Source organism: Schistocerca gregaria, chromosome X (genome assembly GCF_023897955.1).
Source record: "Schistocerca gregaria isolate iqSchGreg1 chromosome X, iqSchGreg1.2, whole genome shotgun sequence".
In the NCBI taxonomy this organism is placed as follows: domain Eukaryota; kingdom Metazoa; phylum Arthropoda; class Insecta; order Orthoptera; family Acrididae; genus Schistocerca; species Schistocerca gregaria.
Window position 1 is genome coordinate 220,823,017 of NC_064931.1, and position 25,803 is coordinate 220,848,819.

Here is a 25,803-nt window from a genome sequence, read left to right on the forward strand (position 1 = left end):
TTTACAAATACGGTATATCTTTGGCGTCCCTACTGGCGCGAGGGAACAGATGGGAGTGATGCTTCCATCGCCTTACAGATTATTGTTGCTGTTCAGTACACAGGCTACCGCCACCTTCGTCTTAATTTTAACATATTTAGGACTTTAATAATAGACGCATAGAACGCCTATGAACGACGGTCGTACAGAAAGAAATGAACGTTTTGGCATAACTAAATAAAAACGAAAGATGTCAACACAAAATTTTATTTCCAAAGTAAGAGTATCTTCGTCTATTTTTCAATGTTGTAGCCATAACAGTGAAAACGCTTATTATGACATGAAATCAAGTTTTCAATTTCCATGTTGTACTTCTCTGCTGCTAATGATTTCCCTATAAATATCGATAGGGCGAAGATTTTCTGCATTAAGATTACGAATGACAGCAAGTACTTCGCATTTGGCGGCATTTTCAATGAGCGGTTACAGAACAAAGAGACGTAAACAGATGCATAACAAAACTCAGCTTACACTAAGACGGGGAAGGAGCTTACTGCCACCCTTGCGATCGCGATCGGCTCTGGGTGTGGTACACAATCTTTCTTTACGTTCTGGATGACCATCGTATTTGAACATAATGATAGTAATAACATAAAAAACATGCGATAATAACATGAACGCATCACGGTAGTCAGAAAAAACCGGAAGGGTGCTGTCATAACAGACTCAGATATAGAGTACAAGACAGACAAGCACAAAGTACTCAAGTGGAAAGCGAGGAAAGAGGTCAATAAATTCAAAACAGTAACAACTTAGTCTGATGAAAGGAAGAAAATTCGTAGTAAGAAGATGAAAGAAGTTGGCGCATGAGAAAATCTCACCTCAAGTAGACGCTTCGTATGCTCTTGTAGCGACCTACACGTGTACAATAATAATAAACATAATAATAATAAATTGATAATTTCTTTAAATTAGTGTTTAGTCTAACGCTATAGCATAACTTCAAAGAAACTTCAATTCAGAGAAATACATCATTCGAAAATGTGAGAAATATCTGAGTGCTGCAATGATTTAAGAAATTTATTCATCATTTGGTTTTGCTGCTCTTGCATTGACCGTGTTTGCAGATAAAATTACTGAATATAACTTCAGCCTGTTATGTAAAATACAGTTTCTTCATTTAGATCCAAACATGTTTCAGCGCCTTTGTGCCATCGTCAGGGGGTCTCCTTTATTCAAACCTGTAAAATATGAACATGTTTTAAGTAATAATTAGACTAGGAAAATTAAGCCTCAAATAGTTTTTGATTGTTATTATCATTACCTCAATTTTACATTATGGAATTATGGAGGTCACTCTATTCATTATCGGGCACTGCTACCTTATCACCTGCAATTAAATGATGTTAATGTGCATTTGGTTGGCGAGTTAACACATCACTTTATATCTGAACTTAATTTTGTCGTGCGAAATATCTGCGCTCCGTAATCAGTATTTCACTTGTACTAACTTCGTGAATACAGGTCTGCTGACCACGGCTATGTAAAAGTGTAAATATGGGGACTGCTGTTTCTTTCAGTTGTTTGTGGCCACTTTCGGTATCGGTCAATCTCTCTCCTGATTTTTTTTCTTGGAGAAAGTTCTTTCCCTTACTGTCTTGCGTTACTCAACTTCCTAGGACTTTTAAACATATCGCATTTGTTTGACAGCAGGTATGAGAGCATTTAGCTGGCTGTCTTTGCAGCCAGTCAAACTGAAAGCCCATACACGAGCGCTAGCTGGTAGACAAGTAACTAAAAACATTGATAGATGCAAAAAATATACATGGTTTCATTTGATGTGCCTCTCACAACTTTCCCTTAGCCCGCTGTAGGCAGTTGCTTGCCTGAGAGAGAGCACTCTCCATCCCATCAAAGGTGCTTGCAAGAACAACGTAAGTGCATCGTCTTAAACGGCTGCTTTGTCACCAGTTACAAGGCGAAGGATGGAGGAAGAGATAGGTACCGAGGCTTATCAGCAAGAGGTTGTTGGGCCTTTTGGCCCCTCCGCCACACACCGTCAGGTGGCTTGCGGAGTATGGATGTAGATGTAGATGTAGATGAAGCAGGAATGTGCAACCCCCTTCTGTAGTAAATCGTGTTCCAGTTTCCAGACTGTGGACTATTGACAGTCATTACTAACGTTGCAGAGATGCAAAGGGAGATTTTACGCGGTAATGTACTAATAAGTGTGAAAAATAAGTCTAACGATGAAAATAATCAAGCAATAAACAGCATCAAAAAAAAAATTCACACATTCAGACTGCACAGCGCGATTCCTTGCATATCAGCAATACAAAAATGTTCGTAACAAAATGTCGTCCTGCGCATGTTGTAGGTAGAAAATGGATGCCATATAATGGTCGTCTGGCTACACTTAATTAAATGCGGGCAGCTGTCCTCATATGAGTGTGGCAGTAATGTGTAGTTAAACGAGGGAATAAAGCTTACATGGTGTAAAGTTCGAGGTGAAGGTTTCGATTCAGGGTGTATTAGTATCTCTCTTCATTTGATAATTTAAATCAACAAATCTAGTGCAAAACGCGTGCTGTTAATAAATACTAGCACAGAAATGAGAGAACAGTCCTTTTTATTGCTTTTTTTTTTACACAGTCAGGTTCCTTTCTTCCCTTTGCTCTTTCTTCTCATTCTCCGATTTATTTGTCTGCTCGTCCGTGCTTCATAAGCATTTCTCATAGCGCAAAAACTGAAGAAAACTCACTGCAGTTTTAAACTGAAACTAAACAGTTCTTCTTACGTTTTCCTTTTTAAAGTATTTGAATGACAAGGATGACGTGTTAAGTAGTAGTGAAATGATGATTAAAATTAGTGAACCTTAATCAGCGTTGCATTTTTCCATTTCAGCATAGTAGAAAATATAAAGAAAAGTTTAAGTTTAATAAAACTACTTATCTTTAAAAAAATGAAATAGCGTAAATGTTGACATAAATGATAGTGACAGGCTGTAGAAATGATACTGATTTTCCTCTTTTAATCTTCTTCCATTTCATTAGATTGATAAGTACATTCTATGGGAATACTTCACTTTTGGGTTAGATGAAATATTACGTAAACAGTTCTGGGAGATTTGTTGTTACTTCTAGTGGAGCCGATTCACGATTTGTCATTGTTGTTTCGAGAGGCGTAAGAGGGCATGCTGAAAAGTTATTCCTGGAAATTTTTTATGCGAAAACTCTTAATCTTTTTAAATAAAACAAACGTTCATAGCATTTATATTCTTGTTCTTCATGTCTTTATTTACAGCCCTTTGCCGCTAGAGATCTCCGAACTGCAGCATGCAACCTGGCGGTGTCAAACATGACTACGCGGTCCAGTCACATTAATATGACCACCGCCGGTATGCGACGTCAACGTTCAACAACCACTCACAGATGGCAGGTGGTAGCATTTGCGGTGGAGGGTATCTACAGCGTGTCGGGGGAACGAGGGAAAAAGTAGGATCGTTGTCCTAATGCGGAAACGGCTGGGGGGAGTTGCTAGTCTCGTATCGAGCGTCTCCCCAGGTAGCGTATAGGAGGATGCTCGCCAGATATGGTGGGTGCCGGAGAAATAAAATACCTGGGGTGTAACAAAACTAGCACTAAGGGCACGACAGTTCAGTGGCGGTGCCCCAACAACATCTGTTCCACATGTTAGTGGCGACTGATTAATAACATCAGTGTAACACCGAGCTAGCTCAATTTGAGGTTGGTAGCCTCTGACAGTCAAATATGAAAAGGGTTTCCAGAGAAAAATTTCCACCGTCCAATCCAGTAGGGAAGGAGAAGGCTACATCGGATTCGATGGGTAGCCAACTGGAAGACTCAAATGAATCGCATCACTTTAAATCACTCAACTGTCATAAACGAGCAATACCAAAATAGAACATAAACACGTTAACTACATTGCAACACATAACAAACTCTTACCTGTAAAGTGGAAAGCTCAAAAACTTCACAAATGAACTGGACAGCAGGACTCCAGGAAATGAGAAATACAACAGAAGATCCATTTGAATCTAAAGGTTACAGAATTTACAATGGAAAATCAGACAAAAAGTTTTGAAATACTGCCCACATTTCGGAACAGGATGTATAGTAAACTTGAAAGTGATAGATTTAATAACTGATTTTAAAGCTATTTCTCCACGAATCACAAACTTAACTCTGAAAACCACAATCTATACTATCATAAACGCCCATGTCTCTACCAATAAGAAAAATTTTCTAACAAAAGATATGGTAAAGTAGACAAATTCTGGGATCTTTTGGATCAGACAATAAATCAAGTCAATAAAAACAACGTAAAGATCTTAATAGGAGATTTTAAATCCCCAACTGGCAAAGGGTAAGAAGTACAGAGATATAACTGGAAAATGGGCCCCACATAAACAAACTAACAGAAACGGACAAAGGCTGGTTGAAATTTGCAGAACATATGGGTTCTTCTCTAAATACACATGTTTTGAAAGAAAACTAAGCAAACTTATGACTTGGAAACATCCAGATTGGACAAGAGGAGAGTGGCAGCCGGACCATAAAGAAATTCGAAACGTTAAAGTAGAGAGAGGAACAGTCACATGTTCAGACCATTATTTGGTCAAAAGCAAAATCCAATTCAACCCATTAAGGAAAAAAACACAGAGAGCAATTGGAGACAAAAGAAAGTATGATCCACATAAATTAATAAAAAAATGAAAATACCAGAAAACACACAGAATACAATAGCAACGGATAATCTTGAGGAACTAATACCAATTTTAAACCAACATGCTGATGAATCGGCCTCAGTAAATCAACGTAAAAAACATACATGATAGACTACGAATGTGATGAAATTCATGATGAAAGACATCAAGCTTGAACAAAATTTCAAACTCATAAAACAGAAGAAAATGCAACTAACCTCAAAAACATGAGAAAAAAATTCTCTCAAATTATCAGAAAAACAAAGCGGCAATATCAAGTGGATCTAATGAGCTCTACTGAAGAAAATTACTACAAAACCAATTCCAGAGAGTATTTCAAAGCGTTTGATAAACAATTACGTAGTTACAATCGTTTCACATTACTGCTGAGAAATAAAGATAGAAGAATAGCCCTCAATAACAAGGAAAACGCGGAAATATTGCCAGAAGCATTTACCATGTTCTTGAACTGTGATGAACTTGAAAAGCCTTTAACAATAGACACAAGCACCCCTGTAAAAATCAAACCAGAAAATATAAACCCATCTACAGTAAAATAAATAGAAATTGCAATTAAAGAAACGAGAAACTACAAAGCATGTGGTGAAAATCAAGTGTTTGCGGAAATGTGAAGTATACTGGTAAAATAGCTCAGATATCTTTATCTATTATTTTGCAAAATATTTAGGCAATAGAAAAAAATCCAGAAGAAACGACCATAATTATAAATAACTCACTTCATAAGAAAGGAGACAAAAGTGTTACAGACAACTATAGAAGAATCTCGCCCTTGGATTGTGCCTACAGAATTTTTGACAAGATTTTACACAATAGGATCAAAGAACAACTGGATAAGGAACTGGGGGAATACCAAGGAGGCTTCACACCTTGCATAAGCTGTGCCGAACAAACAATTACTCTGAAATTAATCATGGATTGTTGCCACAAACGAAACAGTCCTCTCTCACTTACATTTGTAGATTTTAAGGAAGCGTATGTTTCTATCCATAGACCCTCACTGCTAAAAATTTTGAGACATTTCGGAATCCACCAAAAATTACTTAAAGTGGTAGAAATTACCTTAACAAACACAAATTCGAAAATTAAGTTCAGATAGGACTTTCTGAATGATTCTTGGTGAAAACTGATTTAAGGCCGGGAGACGGCCTCTTGCCACTCCTTTTTAAATGTACCCTTGAATACATAATGAGGGAATGGTACAAGGACAATTCAAAGAACATTAAGGTTGGAACACAAAAAGATGAATAAAGTTGAACTGTTTAGGATTTGTTGATGGCGTAGTTCTCCTCACCAACAACATTCAAGAAACCAAACAACGAAAACTGCCATCACAGGAAATAGCCCAGAGTATTGGCCTTAAAATATCTTTTGAAAAAACAGAAATAATGCTAACAGAACCGCCACTGGCAAACAAAACTAGAGATGGAGAAGACGACATAAAAGTGTTGAAAAGTTTAAATATTTGGGAAAAATAATAATACGCAACCTGAATGAGAAACCATCACGGCAAACTATAATAAACAAACTAATTAAAACACATCATGTTATCAAAAACACAAATACCAAAAAATGCCTCTCAGTAGCCACAAAACTGAAACACTACAAAAGAGTCACACAGCCGCAAATAACATATGCTAGCTAAACTATATTTAAAACAACCACCACTTTAGCAATAGACAGATTACTCAAAATAGAAAGAAAGGTAGTCGGAACATATATAAATAAATAAATAATACCAAAAGACGGTGTTTGCAGAATGAGTTAAAATGAAACAGTTTATAAAGAAATATAACCATTGACAAATACAATGAAAAAGAAACGGGTCTCTTTCCTAGTACATTTGATAAGGACACCAGAAAATAGAATTAGCAAAATAGTAATTGAGAACTTATGGAATTGTAAAAGTCGCAGTAGATGGATCGCAGAGCTCAAGGAGGACATAATGAAATTACAGATTATGATAGAGGATTTGAAACGCAGGACAGACGCGCTCAATATACTTCAGGACAAACAATAAAACCAATAAAAAATAGCAAACAGAGAATGGGAAGGGTGATTTTGGATTGAGGAAAGAAGGGCACGATCTGGAAGAATGAAAAATTATTGTGCCAACAAAAACAGAAGAACCTAATTAATAATGTTGACTAATGTGCTCCAATACGGATCATAAAATGAAATGAAAAAATGCTGAAATGGAGCGATTTATGTGACGTCGAAAAGTGTATGATCATTGACTTTCGGGCCAAGAGTGGAAGCATTTCCGAAACGGCTAAATTTGTAAACTATTCGCGTGCCGCCGTGGTTAACGTACACTGTGCGTGGCAAAATGGTGCAATTCAAAACCACTGTCGAGGCAACACTGTGGTGATTAAAGGCCCATAGAAGACAAGGGTGAACGACGGCTGCAGAGATGTGTACTGGCAATAGACGTGCAATTGCTGAGCAGCTGACCACCCAGGTGAACGAAGGGCCTACCATCAGTGTTTCCTTAAAGACAATTCAGCGAACGTTGCTGCGTCCGGGCCTCCGCAGCAGGCGCCTGATTCAGCCACCCATGTCGACTGCCGTTCATCGGCGACGAAGGCTGGAATTCGCACGCTAATTGGACGCCCACTGAGTGGTCACAGGTGACATTTTCAGATGAATCACGTTTTATCCTCCAACAGACAGATGGCCGTTGGCGTGAAACGTCTGAAAGTAAACACCCTGCGAAGATCGTCGTAAGGGTCCATGCCGGAGGACGGAGTATTATGGTCTGAGGAATATTTTCGTGATCTCGTCATTCTGGAAGGTACAATGGATCAACACAAGTATATATCAATCCTTGACGACCACATCCACCACGATATGAAGTTTGTTTTTCCTCGGCATAGCAGGACAATGGAGAGTTTCACACAGCTCGCAGTGTACGTGCATGGCTCGAAGAGCACCTGGATAAGTTCACCTTACTTGCCTGGCCATCAAACTCCCGTACTAAAACTGCATCGAGAATCTGTGGGACACCTCGAGAGGACTGTTCGCGCCATGGATCCTCAACCGAGGAACCTAACGCAGCTGGTCACGGCACTGGAGTTGACATGGCTCCACATCCCTGTCTGTACCTTCCAGAACCTCATTGAGTCTCTTCCTGCAAGTCTTGCTCGGCCAAAGATAGTTATTCAGGCTTTTGACAAGTTGTCCCACTAATGTGACTAGTGCATATAGGTGTGTGAGAAACAGTGTGCTGCAATCGAGTTTTGAATTCGAAGAGTTCGCCCACACATGGAGCACCGTCTCCTTCAGCACGACAATGCCAGACCACATACAAGAGCTGCGACATCTACAACAATCCAGTGCCTCGGGTTCACTGTCATCGATCATCCTCTGTACATTTCCGACTTGGTCCCATCCGATTTTCACCTGTTTCCAAAAGTTAAAGAACACATTTGAGGACTTCACTTTGATAGTGATGAAGCGGTATACACAGAGGTGAGGTTTGGCTCCATCTACAAAGTCAAACATTCTGCAGTGACGGTATCAACAAATTGATCTCTCGTTGGCAGGTTCGTCGTCAGGGTAACTGTGTTGAGAAATACTGTAAATATGTAGACATGAAGAATAATGATTTAGAACGTTATCGACGTTTGTTTTGTTTCGAAAAACTCTTAAGAGTTTTCACATAATAAATTCGGAGGCATCACTTTTCAGCATGCCCTCATATAACACCGTGATGAACAAGTGTTGTGTTGATATGCAAGGTCAGTGCGTGACGATACTACAAAGTTTCAGGGTTGATGAAGAGTGGTAAATGTACGACTTTCAAGTAAAAGACCCTGGTCCGGAAAGAACCGAGTCGAAAGTTTTAAGCGAAAATCGATCCGATACCTCTGACATTGGACCTATTCTACTGAAAGCTCTTACCTTTCCTTATTTTGGGAAGAGGTAGTATGGACCAAAACAAAAAAAGTCCAGTAAACACGGGCTCTAAAACGCATACCTTATGAGCTATGGGTACTTGTTCAATGGAAGAGATGTCTCTCACATTAGAAAAGATGACCAAATGCTCATAGCTCTTACAGTATGCACTTTCAAGCACACGTTACTGGACATTTCTTTCTTGTTTTGGTCCACAGTACCTCCTCTCAAAATATGGAAAGCAAGGATCTTGCAGCAGAAGAGGTCCATTGTCAGAAGTATCATATCGACTTTCCACTCGGTCGTTTCTGAACCGGGGTCCCTTACGTAAAGCAGTTTCATATATCTCTCCCCACCATTCCTGAAAGTTTGTAACATTGTCATGGAATTACCATGTAATATTTTAAATACTTTTACATATAAATTACTGAAATTAAACAAAAAAATTGCAAGAAGTTCCATAAAATATTCGTTATCTTCAAAAGAAACTTTGTTTACTGTGTAAGCCTTAACCATATGAGACAAATACACAGGTCTGAAACACTCAGTGGCCTGATTTACGCTTCTGAGAGGCGTTCCAACAGCCCTTCCTTAGGTTAGTTAGGTTTAAGTAGTTCTAAGTTCTAGGGGACTGATGACCTCTGAAGTTAAGTCCCGTAGTGCTCAGAGCCATTTGAACCACTTTTGAATTAGTTTTATTTTCGAATCACACAATTAAACTGCATTCATTTTTTCTAGTTAATAATAGTAAAAACTTATTCTGTTCAGTGTCCGCTATTATCTACGCCTGATAGAGCATGAATATTACTTACCAATACACTTTTAGTTTACACGGCAATGCCTCCCGCATTCTCCAATTCGCCATCAAACTGAAATGCATGATTTATTTTAATAGAATGGCTGTGACAATTTATAATTCACGATTAATGTTAAATATAACCTCATACCAGGGAATGTACTGTCTTTTTAAAACTCCCTTCAGTAACAAATATCTATTCTATAAGTCTTCCAAATAAGGTCACAGAAAAAATGAAAAAATGGCGATTGTAATTTACATGGTATGAATATCAACAGGCTCGCTAGCAACCTCTGAACTGTGATTTGTCCATGAGGAATCGAAAGAAAAAAATGGCTCTGAGCGCTATGGGACTTAAACCTACTACTTAAACCTAACTAACCTAAGGACATCACACACATCCATGCCCGAGGCAGGATTCGAACCTGCGACCGTAGCGGTCTGCCAAATAAAAATGCTTCCTTAAAGCCTTAATTATTTTCATTGGATTCTTCTGATTCTCAATAGCAATTTTATAGTCTTGTATTTCTTATATGAGCCGCCAAAACTCTGCGTTTTCTGCCCAACTTACACATGACACTGAGACCTGCTTCTCCGTGATTTCCGTTTCTCCTGTTTACCGTTCAGTTTGAAGGGTTCCAATTTGCTCATCTTCCATTATGATATCATAATCCGCGTGTTCTTTCCCATACGACTACTCATCTTTTTTTTTTAAAAAAAAAAGCTTCCCATGTTCCAAGCTCGTGTAACTCGTCATCTGCATGTTTCCTTCTAGCTTTCTTTGATCTTTTAAGATCTTGTTTCGACTGGTGTGCTCTATGTTGGTCGTGCGTATCCACTTTGCAACTGTTTTCTCTTTTTTTGTCTTAGCGTTTTCTGGTTTACTTTGTATGAATTCGTGTTTATACTCCGCAACTCTCTTTCTGTACGTTTCTTCTTTACTTAAGGTGTTGGTTTAAGGTTCCTGAGGTTTTCCTTCTAACTTTTCTCGTCTGACGTCGTGTTTCCCGCTACGCCCTTTTTTACACACTGAGACCTTGTTCTCTGCATAACGTGCTTGATTTAAATTCTCCGTATTCTTTATTCTTTCTTAATACTTCAGTAATAAAATTATTTGTCTGATTATCTTCCTTTTGTAAGCTGACAGGACTTGTGCTTTATTCTCTTTTCCAGGTTGGTTTTGTCTGACAATAGCGGCGTATATTTCTCTCATGTTAGAATTATTACTCTCTCCCCTATCATTGGTCTCTGTGAGTCTATTGGATGCGTTGTTTGCCGTACATGCCTCCTTCAAATGCTTCATAAAATAACAGACAGAACATGTCTGTAGCTGGACATCTCAAATACGACGATTCCTGCACTGTACAAGTCCCTTCATCTCTGCATAACTGCCGTAACATTCATCCATTTTAACCTTCTTACTGGTCTCGCTCGACGATTTTTATCCCCTCGCCACAGCTTCCGTACATCTCTCTATTATCAACCTGACGATTTTTTGCTGCCTCGAGATGTATCATTTTGATCGATCCCTTGTTTTAGTCAAGGTTTCTCCCCAATACGATTCATTACCTCCTCACCAGTTATTCGATCCACCCATCTAATCTTCAGTATCCTCCTGTAGCGTCACATTTTAAATGCTTCTTTCTAATTTTTTAAACTGTTTGTCGTCCATGTGTGATCCCATACTGGGCTGCATTCCAGACAAAAACGTTCAGAAAAGTATTTAAATTTATATTCAGTGTTAATAAATTTCCTGAAATGCCTTTCTTACTGTTGCCAGTTTGCACTTTGTATCGTCTCTGCTTCGGCCATTGCTAGCTATTTTGTTGCCCAAACAACAAAAACCATATATTACATTCACTGTCTCATTTCCTAATATAATTCCCTCAGCATCACCTAATTTAATTCGACTAGATTCTATTAACTTGTTTGACTTTGCTGATGTTCAGTCCATAACCTCTTTTCAAGACACTATTCTTTCCGTTCAACTGCTCGTCCAAGTCCTTGCCGTCTTTGACAGCATTACAATGTCAATAACAAACCTCAAAGTTTTATTTCGCCCCCTTGACCTTTAATTATTTTCCTGAATTTCTTTTTGGTTTCCTACAATCTTGCTCAGTATACGGATTGAGTAATATCTAGAATAGGTTACAACCCTGTCTCATTCCGTTCACAATTACTGTTTCCCTTTCATGTCCTTCGACTCTTGTAACGACAGCCTGGTTATACAAGGTGTAGCTTGTGTATTTGGCTCCGTGTATTGTACTCTTGCTACCTTCAAAATTTCAGAGAGGTTATTCCAGTCAACATTGTCAAAAGCTTTCTCTGAATCTACAACTGCTTTAAATGTATGTTTGCCTTTATTTAATCTGTCCTATAGGAAAAGATCAGTATTGCCTCGAACGAACTTTCATTTCTTCTGAAACCGACGTCATTTTCTCCAGTTCCGCTCCTACGGGTCTTTCTATTCTTCCGTAAAAAATTCTTGTCAGTGTTTTTGCAACCTTGAATTATTAAACTTTTTGAATAGGAATTTTTACACACTTTTGAAGCAGAGGATATTTCGCCAGTCTCGTGTATCCTGTGTAAATGGAGGAATAGTTTCGTCGTTTTATGTTCTCCCATGTATCTTAGAAATTCTGAGGAAATATTTTCTGCTTCAGGTGCCTTGTTAGTAAATATATCGCATAGTAAGCACAACAGCTTTTGATATGTAAGCTCAAACAGCTTCTTGTGTACATCTGCTACTTCAGGTCGCACAGAGGCAAAGGGAAAACCAAACTTGGAATAGACTCTCTCACTCCCCTCCCCCGTTCTCGATACGAAACGGTTGCACTCAAAACAGATAAGGTCGCTGCGTCGTGCGCTGCTGGCTCAGCTACGTAGAGCTTCCTGCTGCGCCGATAAGCTGGCCAGCGTGCTCGACAGGGAACTGGAGAGTGGCCTCAGCCACTAGGCTTTCACAACACACTTCCACGCCTCTCTCACACTTTCATTGTCACTTACGCTTATGGTTTCCAAACAGTAATACCAGAGGTACTCATACAGTATGTGGAAACAGCGTCACTGAGAGAACGGAACGGGGCAGGACAGCTGTTTACTCGCCACAAGGGATATACAGGGCACCACATTTATCCTGTCCATTCCAGATAACTTCTACATTGTAGGGGGAAATTAACCAGCGTGAATGATTTTCTTGTAATTTTGTTCGTTACGAAAATATTGACAGCAATATATTTTTTTTAAATAACACCCTATATATTTCATTGGTAATCCACTTCCTCTCCTCAAGACGTATCACAGTGTACCATTCACGGAAACATGACGTCACTAAAAACGTTACACAAACTGACTTTGATTCTCCTGTACTAACACGCATAACTTTGGCTACGGTAAGGCGTCTGCAGAAGTTGACAGTAAACAAATGGAGAGACATAGAAAATGCACATCGGTCATTCATTCAATCGTCCGTAGTTCAAGGTTCAAGGTTTTTGTCAATGCAATGTACACCCACGAAGACAACGTAGAAATGACACTCATCTATGAAGGATGTAAGTTAGCACAAGAGTATTTAAAATTATATTTTCTTATTCACAATAGGGATACATGTAGCACAGTCGCCCTACTGTAGATATTGTAAACGATATGTGTTGTTGTTGTGATCGTCAGTCCTGAGACTGGTTTCATGCAGCTCTCCATAGTAAAGCTGCATGCCCTCGGGAAAAATTACGGTTGTAGTTTCCCCTTGCTTTCAGCCGTTCGCAGTACCAGCACAGCAAGACCGTTTTGGTTATTGTTACAAGGCCAGATCAGTCAATCATCCTGATTGTTGCCCCTGCAACTACTGAAAAGGCTGCTGCCCCTCTTCAGGAACCACACGTTTGTCTGGCCTCTCAAAACATACAATATGTAGTGTACAGTAAAGGGATTTCTTGGTTGCAAACTGTATCATCATTACTGTTCTCTTATTGAAGCTGTGGTTAGGCGTCATGATACTCATGCAGAGGAACTATACAGAGAGCAAACAAAGGCACAACGCCTCAGTGGCGTGGCTAACCGCAACGACACAAAAAGTAACTCCAATGACGCTATCACGGTAAAGACGACTCTGTCTTGTAACGTAAACAATTTGGTACACGGAATGTGAATAATGGCAACAAATACTTCCACGTAACACCCAATGTGAGCAGGATGAGATGGGCGAGCACACCTTCTTGAACCATCCCTCAGGATAAGTAACAACAATGACATCTGATTCTGGTATCTGTAACATAACTATTTACTTCCCCTGACTGCAATGGACAATCTTGTAACCCACAACTCGTAACTACCGTGCTGAAACTGGCGCTCTGGACAAATCCAGAATTTATTAATGACAACATTCATATATAACCATTCATAATACTCTACACATAAAGCTCATAAATCTTCCCACACAAAACTTTTACGATAATTTACAATACAACACACCTAAAATTATTCAGTCTAACTTAATAAAAATCACTTTTTAAGTGCTTGACATGGTGGACGCCAATTGACTGTCATCTACATACATACTCCGCAAGTCACCGCATGGTGCATGGCGGAGCGTACCCTTTATCACCACAAGTCATTTGCCTTTTTGCTCTATTCGCAATAAGAGCGAGGGAAAAACGACTGTCCAAATGTCTCTGTAAGAACCCTAATTTCTCTAATGCTACGCTACTGGCCATTAAAATTGCTACTCCAAGAAGAAATGCAGATGATAAACGGGTATTCACTGAACAAATATATTATACTAGAACTGACATGTGATTACATTTTCACGCAATTTGGGTGCATAGATCCTAAGAAATCAGTACTCAGAACAATCACCTCTGGTCGTAATAATAGCCTTGATACGCCTGGGCATTGAGTCAAACAGAGCTTGGATGGCGTGTACAGGTACAGCTGCCCATGCAGATACCACAGTTCATCAAGAGTAGTGACTGGCGTATTGTGACGAGCCAGTTGCTCGGCCACCATTGGCCAGACGTTTTCAATTGGTGAGAGATCTGGAGAATGTGCTGGCCATGGCAGCAGTCGAACATTTTCTGTATCCAGAAAGGCCCGTACATGACCTGAAACATACGGTCGTATATTATCCTGCTGAAATGTAGAGTTTCGCAGGGATCGAATGAAGGGTAGAGCCACGGGTCGTATCACATCTGAAATGTAATTTTCAAAGTGCCGTCAATGCGAACAAGACGTATAACCAATGGCACCCCATACGATCACGCCGGGTGGTACGCTAGTATGGCGATGACGAATACACGTTCCAATGTGCGTTCACCGCGATGTCGCCAAACACGGATGCGACCATCATGATGCTGTAAACAGAACCTGCATTCATCCGAAAAAATGACGTTTCGCCATTCGTGCACCCAGGTTCGTCATTGAGTACACCATCGCACGCGCTCCTGTCTGTGATGCAGCGTCAAGGGTAACCGCGGCCAGGGTCTCCGAGCTGATAGTCCATGCTGCTGCAAACGTCGTGGAACTGTTGGTGCAGATGATTGTTGTCTTGCAAACGTCCCCATCTGTTGACGCAGGGAGCGAGACGTGGCTGCACGATCCGGTACAGCCATGCGGATAAGATGCCTGTCATTTAGACTGCTAGTGATACGAGGCCATTGGGATTCAGTACGGCGTTCCGTATTACCATCCTGGATCCACCTATTCCATATTCTGGTAACAGTCATTGGATGTCGAACAACGCGAGCAGTAATGTCGCGATACGATAAACCGCAATCGCTATACGCTACAATCCGAGCATTATTAAAGTCGGAAACGTGATGGTATGCATTTCTCCTCCTTACACGAGGCATCACAACAACGTTTCACCAGGCAACGCCGATCAACTGCCGTTTGTGTATGAGAAATCGGTTGGAAACTTTGCTCATGTCAGCACCTTGTAGATGTCGCCACCGAAGCCAAACTTGTGTGAATGCTCTGAAAAGCTAATCATTTGCATATCACAGCGTCTTCTTTCTGTAGGTTAAATTTCGCGTCTGTAGCACGTCATCTTCGTGGTGTAGCAATTTTAATGGCTAGTAGTGTATTTTTATGGTCGTTACGCGAAATGTACATTGGCGGTAGCAGAATTGTTTTGCAGTCAGCTTCAAATGCCGATTCTCTAAATTTTCTCAATGGCTCTCTTCGGAAAGAAAGTCGCCTTCCATCCTGTGATTCCCATTTGATTTCCCGAAGCATCTCCGTAGTACCTACCGGTAACAAATCTAGCAGCCCGCCTCTTCCTTAAATCCGACCTGGTGCGGATCACGAACACTCGAGCAGTATTCAAGAGTAGGTTAATCTAGCGCCCTATAGGCATTCTCCTTTACAGATGAACCACACTTTCCTAAAAGTCTCCCAATATACCCGAAGTTGGCCACTCGCCATCCCTACTACAAGTCTTACATGTCCATTCTGTTTCATACTGCTTTGCAACGGTAGGCCGAGGTATTTAATCGACTTGACTCTGTCTTACTGTAGTCGAACATTATGGGTTTGTTTCTCCTACTCATCTGAATATCTTACATTCTTATACATTCAGAGCTACGTACCATTCGTTACATAAACCAGAAATTTTGTCCAAACCATCTTGTACCCTCCCATAGTTACACAGCGACGACAGTTTCTGATACACTACAACTTCTGCAACAAATAGTCGCAGACTGCTGCTTACCTTGTGCCGCAGATCGTTTATGTACACTGAAGGGGAAAAAACGCAACATTAAAAAAATAATTAATACAGCGTAATTAAATTTCGCGAATATATTTGTCTAGGTACAAACGGCGTTCAAAAAGTTTTGCACAGTGGTCTCTATTTTTTTTTATTTTTTGCAGGAGGAGAATGAAATCTTTTGTGAACATACTTTGAACATTTAGCTATAAATTCAGCCTACTCAATGTAGCCTCCATCAGCTGTGATGCATCTGGCCCAACGTTCTTTCCATGATGTAAATGCACCTTGGTAAAATTCTGGGGATTGAATTTTATACCATCGCTTGACACAGGAAATGAGGTCTTTCTCACTATCAAATGTTTTACAACGCAGGTGGGCCTTCAGTCGACCAAACAGGTAAAAATCAGACGGAGCAAAGTCCGGACTGTAGGGAGGATGAGGACACACTTTCCAACGCATTTTCCTGATTTTCTCCTGCGTCATAAGGGCTGTATTGGGTTTGGCATTGTCATAGTGAAATCTCATGGGCTGAGCCAGTTGGTCTGTATGTCTTGATGGCACGTCGCAGCTTGTCCAATGACAAACAGTAACGGTTCCGGTGAATTGTGGAGCAAGGTTCCAAAAAGTCAATGAAAATTACACCACACTTATCCCAGAAGAAGGAGGCCATCAAGTTTCGGCATGCTGCATGCTGTTGGGGAAAGTCTTGGCTCCTTCTTCTGTGGGGAACCCGGATGACGCCACTCCATGTAATGAGTTTTGCTCTCAGGTTCAGACAAAAAAAACCATGTTTCATTCTGGGTAATGACGCCGTCAAAACACTGTTTCCACTCCTCAGTAAAGGTCTTCATGAGACCCTCGCACACATTCTTCCTCATCGTTTTCATTTCTCTTGTCAATAATCTAGACACCCAACGTGCACAGGTTTTTCTGCACCCTAGTAACTGTACCAGTGATACCACACTACCCAATGACAAACGAGTCATTTCAGCAAGCTGTCGTGTCGTCACACATCTGTCATTTAGAATTGTTTGATCAGTGGCCTCCTTAATCACATCACTCGCTGCCGTCGATTTTCTGCCGCATGGTGGGTTGTCCAGTAGAGAGAAATTACCTTCTTTGAACCTCTGCAACCACCGCTGGATACTGCTGCGATCCACTGTGTCCTCCCCATAAACAGGGAGCAGCTTCCTGTGAATCGTTGTGGCCGAGTCATCGCCGGTCTTGAAGAGGAACTCCATCACCGACCGTTGTCGCAACCTGACATCTACTTCGCGGTCCATTATGGCTCACCTATAAGTAAGAGAAAATATTTTTATATACCGTCTTATAACTAAATGTTCCAAGTATCTTCACAAAAAATTGAATTCCCGCCCTGAAAAAAATAGAAAAATTAGAGACGACTGTGCAAAACTTTTTGAACGCCCTTTTTAATATATTTAAGAGAGTAATATCACAAGATCCCAAGTTAATTTAAGAGTGGGACAAGACATTGTAAATGTGAAATGCTAGTACATTAATATCCGGTGTAACCACCAGAATGTTGAATGCAAGCATGCAAATGTCCATGTGTTGTCTTGTACAGATGCCAAATGTTAATTTGTGGGATAGAGTTCCACGCCTGTTGCACTTGGTCGGACAACACAGGATCGGTTAATGCTGTTTCTGGATGACACTGGAGTTGTCGTCCGTTGGTGTCCCATACGTGCTCGAGTGGAGACAATTCTGGTGATTGCGCAGGCCAAGGCAACATGTCGATACTTTATAGAACATATTGGCTTACAACAGCGGGATGTGGGCGACCATTATCCTGTTGGAAAATGCCCCTTGTAATGCTGTTCGTGAAAGGTAGCACAGCACGTCGAATCACCAGATTAACGAACAAATTTTCAGTCGGGATAACTAAGAGAGTGCTCCTGCTGGTTTGTTTCTCACGATCTAACGAAAAGAAGTTTGTGAAAATGTTTGTATAGACACTTTGAATACCATTGATAAAGATCCTAATTTCTTGAAAAGTATGATAACATATGATGAATCTCGGTTTGTCACTTATGATCCAGAAACTGACCGCCAAACCATGCACTGGAAAGACCCAACCTCACTGAGAGCGAAGAAAGCTCGAATGAGCAAATCGAGATTGAAAGTGATGATGATTATTTTCGAGATATATGGAATTGGGCATCTTCATTGGGTTCCTGAAGATCGAACTATTAATCAGCATTACTGCCTTGAGGTTCTTGTTCAGCTCCGTGATAAAATAAGAAAAAAAACGACCCGAGCTGTGAAAAAATAAGTCATGGGTTCTGAATCAAGACAATCCACTGGCTAATATCGCATTGTCTTAAGAAGTTTCTAGGGTATTACAGCATCCTAGTGTTAGAATGTCCACCTTATCCGCCTGACATAGCACCATGTAACGTTTGTCTATTCCTCAAGGCCAAATCTGCCGCAGAAGGAATAAAATTTTAGTGCGTTCAACCAGTGAAAGAAGAAGCGGCACACATCATCAAGCTATTCACAGATGAAGACTCCCATCGCTGTATCCATCAATACAAAATCCGCACGGAGCGTTGTAGGGATAGATGAGGGGATTATATTGAGGGTGACAATAACGAATTGTGTGTGTGTGTTTTTAAAGAACATGTGTTACAGCAATATTCTTGTTATTTTATAGCCATAACCAGTAGCCCAAGCTCGCAGCGTAGGTCATCAACAAGAGGGCAGCAGGCGCTTATGTTGTAAGCATGTAGACTGAGTACGATAGTATCTCTTTGTGACTGTGTGGACAGCTTTATTCCGCCCCGGAGGCGTGACATGGCACAGTGGGGCGTGTCTCCGTCCCGTTGCCGTGTGCTCCGTGTCTGCTGCGTATATGTGACGCGGCAGGTCTCACCATCAGAGTCGCGTGCTACAGCAGTGGACAGGTCAAAGGATGGAATCAGGATGATGGCGAAAATCTGAGTAAGATGGTGGGAGGTGGGCGGGAGGGTGGAATTAAGGCTCGATGGTGGGTGGTTCAAATGGCTCTGAGCACTATGGGACTCAACTTCTGAGGTCATTAGCCCCCTAGAACTTAGAACTAGTAAAACCTGACTAACCTAAGGACATCACACACATCCAGGCCCGAGGCAGGATTCGAACCTGCGACCGTAGCGGTCTCGCGGTTCCAGACTGCAGTGCCTAGAACCGCACGGCCACTTCGGCGGGCGATGGTGGGTGGGGACGTCGAGAATCTCTTATAAAGATTTCATAGTAAGGTTATTCTTGTGTGTACTTGTGTGTGTGTGTGTGTGTGTGTGTGTGTGTGTGTGTGTGTGTGTGTGTGTGTGTGTGTGCGCGCGCGCTCATGGAGGAATCTTTTAGAACCGTATAACGTGGCTGTCTTGTTCTTGGGAACGTAATCCTAAAATACAGATGTAAGAATCATAAAGACGGAAAAATTAGAGTTAAACGTATGGTCGAGTATGACCTCATGAAAGACGAAGCACAAGTTCGGATGGGAGATCGACAACATTCGTATCGTTCTCAAAGTAACTGTTCCATTGCTTGCCGTAAAAGATTTACGGGACCCACGGAAAACATAAGTTTTGGTGGCCAGACGATGACGGAAAAAACATTTTTCCCACATTACTTGTATAGCTCGGTTTTTTTAATCTTAAACCTCTTTGTCAACATTCTTTTGACCGCAGTAATCAGCTACGTACAATCATATGTGTAACGAAGGCAAAATAAAACCTGCACTCACAATGCAGTTCAGTAGAATGCGTGGGCTGGACGATCCGGCTTGTGTACAGTGTACACTGTTCAGCTTGTCAACGTGCCACGAACGGTCTTTTCAACCTCAGATCGTGTGCACATTGTCACTTTCGACAAGAACGTCAACACGGGAAGACAAACTTGCCACTTTGACGCACACTACATCGAAGTCATTCAAAAACTCTTCTGCAATCGTTGAATTTTTACCTCAAAGTGGCCACCATGGGTCAACAATAACAGGTGATGAACGTTGCCCACCAGCCGTGGTTCGCAGGTGTTGCGAGGGGAGTACAGCAGAACTGCGTGCTGCGTTTGCGGAGGCAACTGGCAGGCCTGTGTTCGGCTGCGTCAATACACAGCCGACTCCTCACCGTCAATTTGGACTCGGGGTGTATATTAGGAACAACAGTACAGATTCCCCAGCAACGTGGTGCGTGAAGATTGTGGGCAAGGTAACAAATACTTTCAATTAAGCCTTGATCAGTAGCGTCGGTGTAATATTGTTGCATTAATTCACTCTGAAAGCGGTGCTGATAGACAATAAAAGCGGGTTAAAAGCAGTGAGCTATCTGAGGAAGTTAACCTTGCATTACTGCGCAACTGCGCAACTGTTTCACTAGGTATCCAGTCTAGCTTGCTAAATCCCCAACCAGACTAACATTAATTATAATCTTTTAATAGTCATACGAAAACCGGTGATATATATATATATATATATATATATATATATATATATATATATATATATATATGAGAATTTAAATAAAAAGAAATAAATCAGTTTACATTTGGAAATTTATTTTAACATTGATCATTGAAATTTCAGCATATTAAACTTGAGTCATAACTAAGCTGGTGCCTTATTTAGGATTGTGAAAATGTGAGTTTGTAATCTTACGGAACACATTAAATACGGAGCCAAGATTGGGAGACTGCATACAACACTGCATTCATAAAATAACACACGAAGAACGTTGAAACATATGCAAGAGGAAATTAACCACAACCAACCGATTCAATTTTCACCCAAAGAAGTTACGTTCCTAGCGCAATCCTGTCCGTCATGTAATTACCACACACTGGTATACTAAATTCATACTAACTCTCTGTGAAATCTTGACGAAAAGAATAGCTGAGGGCGACTTTGATGATTACACCGCATGCTTCACGTGATCAACTTGGTTTACACAAAGAGTGTAACTCCACAATAATTTTTATAATTAAAATAAATTAGATCGTAAAGCAATTTACAAAAGAAAAACCTCGAACTGGTTACTATCGTCTTACTATTAACCTGATGGGTCAAACAATTGTATAAGCACGTGGTACTGCTCTCACAAAGTACACCCCACGTGGGTTGAACATAAAGAAAAGTCGCTATATTGAAAAATATTGTCAAGACGAGACGTTATAATCTCACGCACATTCGCATTTAAGATTGATGATCTTAGTTAGAGTTACTGATCAACTCGTGGTTCTACTTTACTCACAAAGTAGTGACAAAGCAACTACCGGAATATATTCTGAACTTCACACTCGAATTACACTGCGTTGCAATTTAAAATAAGATTAGATATTTTAGAGCTAAACCTGAAATAAAGGTCACTAAATTTTCAGTTAGGCTGATCTTAAGAAATCCATTGTCCTACGGACTTAGCAGACACGCGCTTAGCCAGAGATCTTACCACTTTAGACGCTCGCCACGGACAGACTGACCTGCGCTCCTACCGAGCGTGCTTCACAAATACAAACGGAAGTGACCAGAGAGGCAGCTCCCTATACCAACATGACAAGAGACGGACAGGACCATACTAAGAATAGAAACCTCTTTGCTTCTATAAAGCGTAGCTACCTGTTCCGACGTTGGTCCTACTGTTCTCTAGCAGACAGGCTTGTCTGCTACCATCAAGCATGCAACTAGAAATACACTCCTGGAAATGGAAAAAAGAACACATTGACACCGGTGTGTCAGACCCACCATACTTGCTCCGGACACTGCGAGAGGGCTGTACAAGCAATGATCACACGCACGGCACAGCGGACACACCAGGAACCGCGGTGTTGGCCGTCGAATGGCGCTAGCATTTGTGCACCGCCGCCGTCAGTGTCAGCCAGTTTGCCGTGGCATACGGAGCTCCATCGCAGTCTTTAACACTGGTAGCATGCCACAACAGCGTGGACGTGAACCGTATGTGCAGTTGACGGACTTTGAGGGAGGGCGTATAGTGGGCATGCGGGAGGCCGGGTGGACGTACCGCCGAATTGCTCAACACGTGGGGCGTGAGGTCTCCACAGTACATCGATGTTGTCGCCAGTGGTCGGCGGAAGGTGCACGTGCCCGTCGACCTGGGACCAGACCGCAGCGACGCACGGATGCACGCCAAGACCATAGGATCCTACGCAGTGCCGTAGGGGACCGCACCGCCACTTCCCAGCAAATTAGGGACACTGTTGCTCCTGGGGTATCGGCGAGGACCATTCGCAACCGTCTCCATGAAGCTGGGCTACGGTCCCACACACCGTTAGGCCGTCTTCCGATCACGCCCCAACATCGTGCAGCCCGCCTCCAGTGGTGTCGCGACAGGCGTGAATGGAGGGACGAATGGAGACGTGTCGTCTTCAGCCATGAGAGTCGCTTCTGCCTTGGTGCCGATGATGGTCATATGCGTGTTTGGCGCCGTGCAGGTGAGCGCCACAATCAGGACTGCATACGACCGAGGCTCACAGGGCCAACACCCGGCATCATGGTGTGGGGAGCGATCTCCAACACTGGCCGTACACCTCTGGTTCAAAAATGGCACTGAGCACTATGGGACTCAACTGCTGTGGTCATTAGTCCCCTAGAACTTAGAACTACTTAAACCTAACTAACCTAAGGACATCATACACATCCATGCCCGAGGCAGGATTCGAACCTACAACCGTAGCAGTCGCACGGTTCCGGACTGCGCGCCTAGAACCGCGAGACCACCGCGGCCGGCGTACACCTCTGGTGATCGTCGAGGGGACACTGAATAGTGCACGGTACATCGAAACCGTCATCGAACCTATCGTTCAACCATTCCTAGACCGGCAAGGGAACTTGCTGTTCCAACAGGACAATGCACGTCCGCATGTATCCCGTGCCACCCAACGTGCTCTAGAAGGTGTAAGTCAACTACCCTGGCCAGCAAGATCTCCGGATCTGTCCCCCATTGAGCATGTTTGGGACTGGATGAAGCGTCGTGTCACGCGGTCTGCACGTCCAGCATGAACGCTGGTCCAACTGAGGCGCCAGGTGGAAATGGCATGGCAAGCCGTTCCACAGGACTACATCCAGCATCTCTACGATCGTCTCCATGGGAAAATAGCAGCCTGCATTGCTGCGAAAGGTGGATATACACTGTACTAGTGCCGACATTGTGCAAGCTCTGTTGTCTTTGTCTATGTGCCTGTGGTTCTGTCAGTGTGATCATGTGATGTATCTGACCCCAGGAATGTGTCAATAAAGTTTCCCCTTCCTGGGACAATGAATTCACGGTGTTCTTATTTCAATTTCCAGGAGTGTACATTTGCTCATTCATTCTTTCACACAGAAGGGATGGGGGATGACAGTATCTTATCATATACAGTATATAAAAGAAAGCAGATGTAGGTTCCGTATGAGACTGTGTGACATGAATTGCATATAAACTGTGTTTTAAAGTGTAGTAGTGTGACAGATCGTCATTGTTTATGTGTAAAAGTAACACGTTTCACTGCTCAGTCTCCTCCCAGATAGTAAGAAACACCACAGTAAATTTAGAAGACGAATTTATGCCGTAAATGACGACAAATTTCGGAAATTAACATGAAAGGAATCCAACAGATACCTTTCATATGGTTCTCCTCGTCGACGACTGCAAGATTTGTCTGATTTCGAATGTTCGTCGAAGAAGTCTGTGGCAACGACAAGGTACAAATGCAGGTGTTAGATATGCAGTCTCTCAGTTTCAGCAGGAAGGTGGGCCAGTTTGTTTAGAGAGAAAATCATGTACGGATGTTGGACGTCACTCATCCTTACCGAAGCTAATTTGAGGGGTAGAGCAATACGGTACTAAATGTCGGTCAGCAGCAGATCATGATTTGAGAAGTGCGTAAAATTATGCACATTTAGTGGGACTACGTCTATTTTGATTATTTTTGTTTTTATTTCACAGTAAAGTTTTTTTAGTTTGCTGAGGCTCACTATTTCATTCCTTATTTTCTTTTAATCTAATGCTATTCACATTCACAGATTGGCAGACGCAAAACTTGCTCTGAGCAGTTTACTTTTAACTCTCTTCTCAGTACAGATTCGAACTATTCTATATTTCCGCGCTAGCAGCACATTTTGAACAATTCGGAGACGCCCGCTTAGCCCGCTGGACAGAACAGGTGATTAGGATTTGGGAAAGGGCCAAATAAGGTTGGGGTCAGTTTCACCTTAAAATTGTAATACATTGTAATTTAATAACACCTTTAAACCAAAACGGCACATAGCCGAACCTTTACAACTCCGAGTTTCAAAATGCAATTCTTACATGGCTGAAGGTCTCCAAACAAGAAATCTTAAAAATCAACAAGATAAAAAATGCAGTTATAACAGCAAATAAAATAATTCAAATATATATATATTACATAGCTAGGCTGAAAGCCTCAAGGCAAGGGTGGATAGACATACATAAACAAGATGCAATACAAATGGCTGAAGGCCCACGGTAAAATTTTCAAGATTTTAAAAAATAAACTACCATAACCTTTCAAAGGCAGGAGGCCGCAATGTTTAAGCTTGAAAGATAATTTTAATACTAAGATTCCAAGCCGCAATGTTTTTAGCTTGAAGGGAATTTTAAGAATAAGGTTCCAAGGCTGAAGGCCCACAGTCAATTTTCCAAAATTAAAAAAAATATAACCATAAACCTTATGTTTTAAGTAGCTGAAACCGGACTAAAAGAAAAGACAACACAACAGCAATAATATTTCAGCAAATATACACTTGCCAGAATTCAAACTTACTTACATAAAACACAGAAAACCAATTTTTTTTATAATTGGCTATGATAGATTAGAAACAGACAAACACCGGTGAGAAAAACAGTAAAGGCAGCAGCACTCAGAAACCTCCAGGGGGTCGGTCTGCCCTCGTTCACTTAGGTGAGACAGGTAGTGAGCCCAACTACACTTAATCCATCGGAACCCAACCAAGGGACAGCCACAGACCGATCGACAAACGACTTGCTTGCCACCAATCGGTACATGAGGATTCAAACAGCAAATGATACGGCCGGCCGGAGTGGCCGTGCGGTTCTAGGCGCTACAGTCTGGAGCCGAGCGACAGCTACGGTCGAAGGGTTCGAATCCTGCCTCGGGCACGGATGTGTGTGATGTCCTTAGGATAGTTAGGTTTAATTAGTTCTAAGTTCTAGGCGACTGATGACCTCAGAAGTTAAATCGCATAGTGCTCAGAGGCATTTGAACCAACCAAATGTTACGGGCGTGATTATCCACGATCAAATATGTATATGTATTAAGCTGTCAAAACTACACACCGTGCTGGACAGCGACAACAGGTGAGGAAATGACACTGCCTGAATTTACGTTAGTGACCAGGGTAGGTAACAGGAACACTAACGGCCTCAAGCCAGAACATTCCGCTGGTGTACTTGAATATAGTTAATTCCACGGCATGGCGGCTAAATTTCGGCAGTACAAACACTCAGTGGTGCTCACAGGAAAACCTCCCAAACAGCGAACCACTTAAATGAACCCCACAACATGAATGCACTTGGCTTGGGTACTTGAAACCACTACTCAACTGTAACGTCCTGGGTCGATCCCCGACGCGAAAGCCAGCGTCCTGGCTGACGCCTTTGCAGCCAACTTCACACCGGTGGCCGACGTCATCGACGACGACCACATGCGGCG

At 41.7% G+C, this 25,803-nt stretch overlaps 1 long non-coding RNA gene across 1 annotated transcript; it reads right to left on the bottom strand.

The window, feature by feature from the left end:
• Positions 1-1,049: 1,049 nt before the first annotated feature.
• On the bottom strand, positions 1,050-25,803 carry LOC126299473 (uncharacterized). The gene is made up of 3 exons (XR_007552816.1): positions 25,695-25,803; positions 17,237-17,415; positions 1,050-1,220 (listed from the first exon to the last, which is right to left on the bottom strand). It is a non-coding gene; the product is annotated as an uncharacterized LOC126299473 (long non-coding RNA).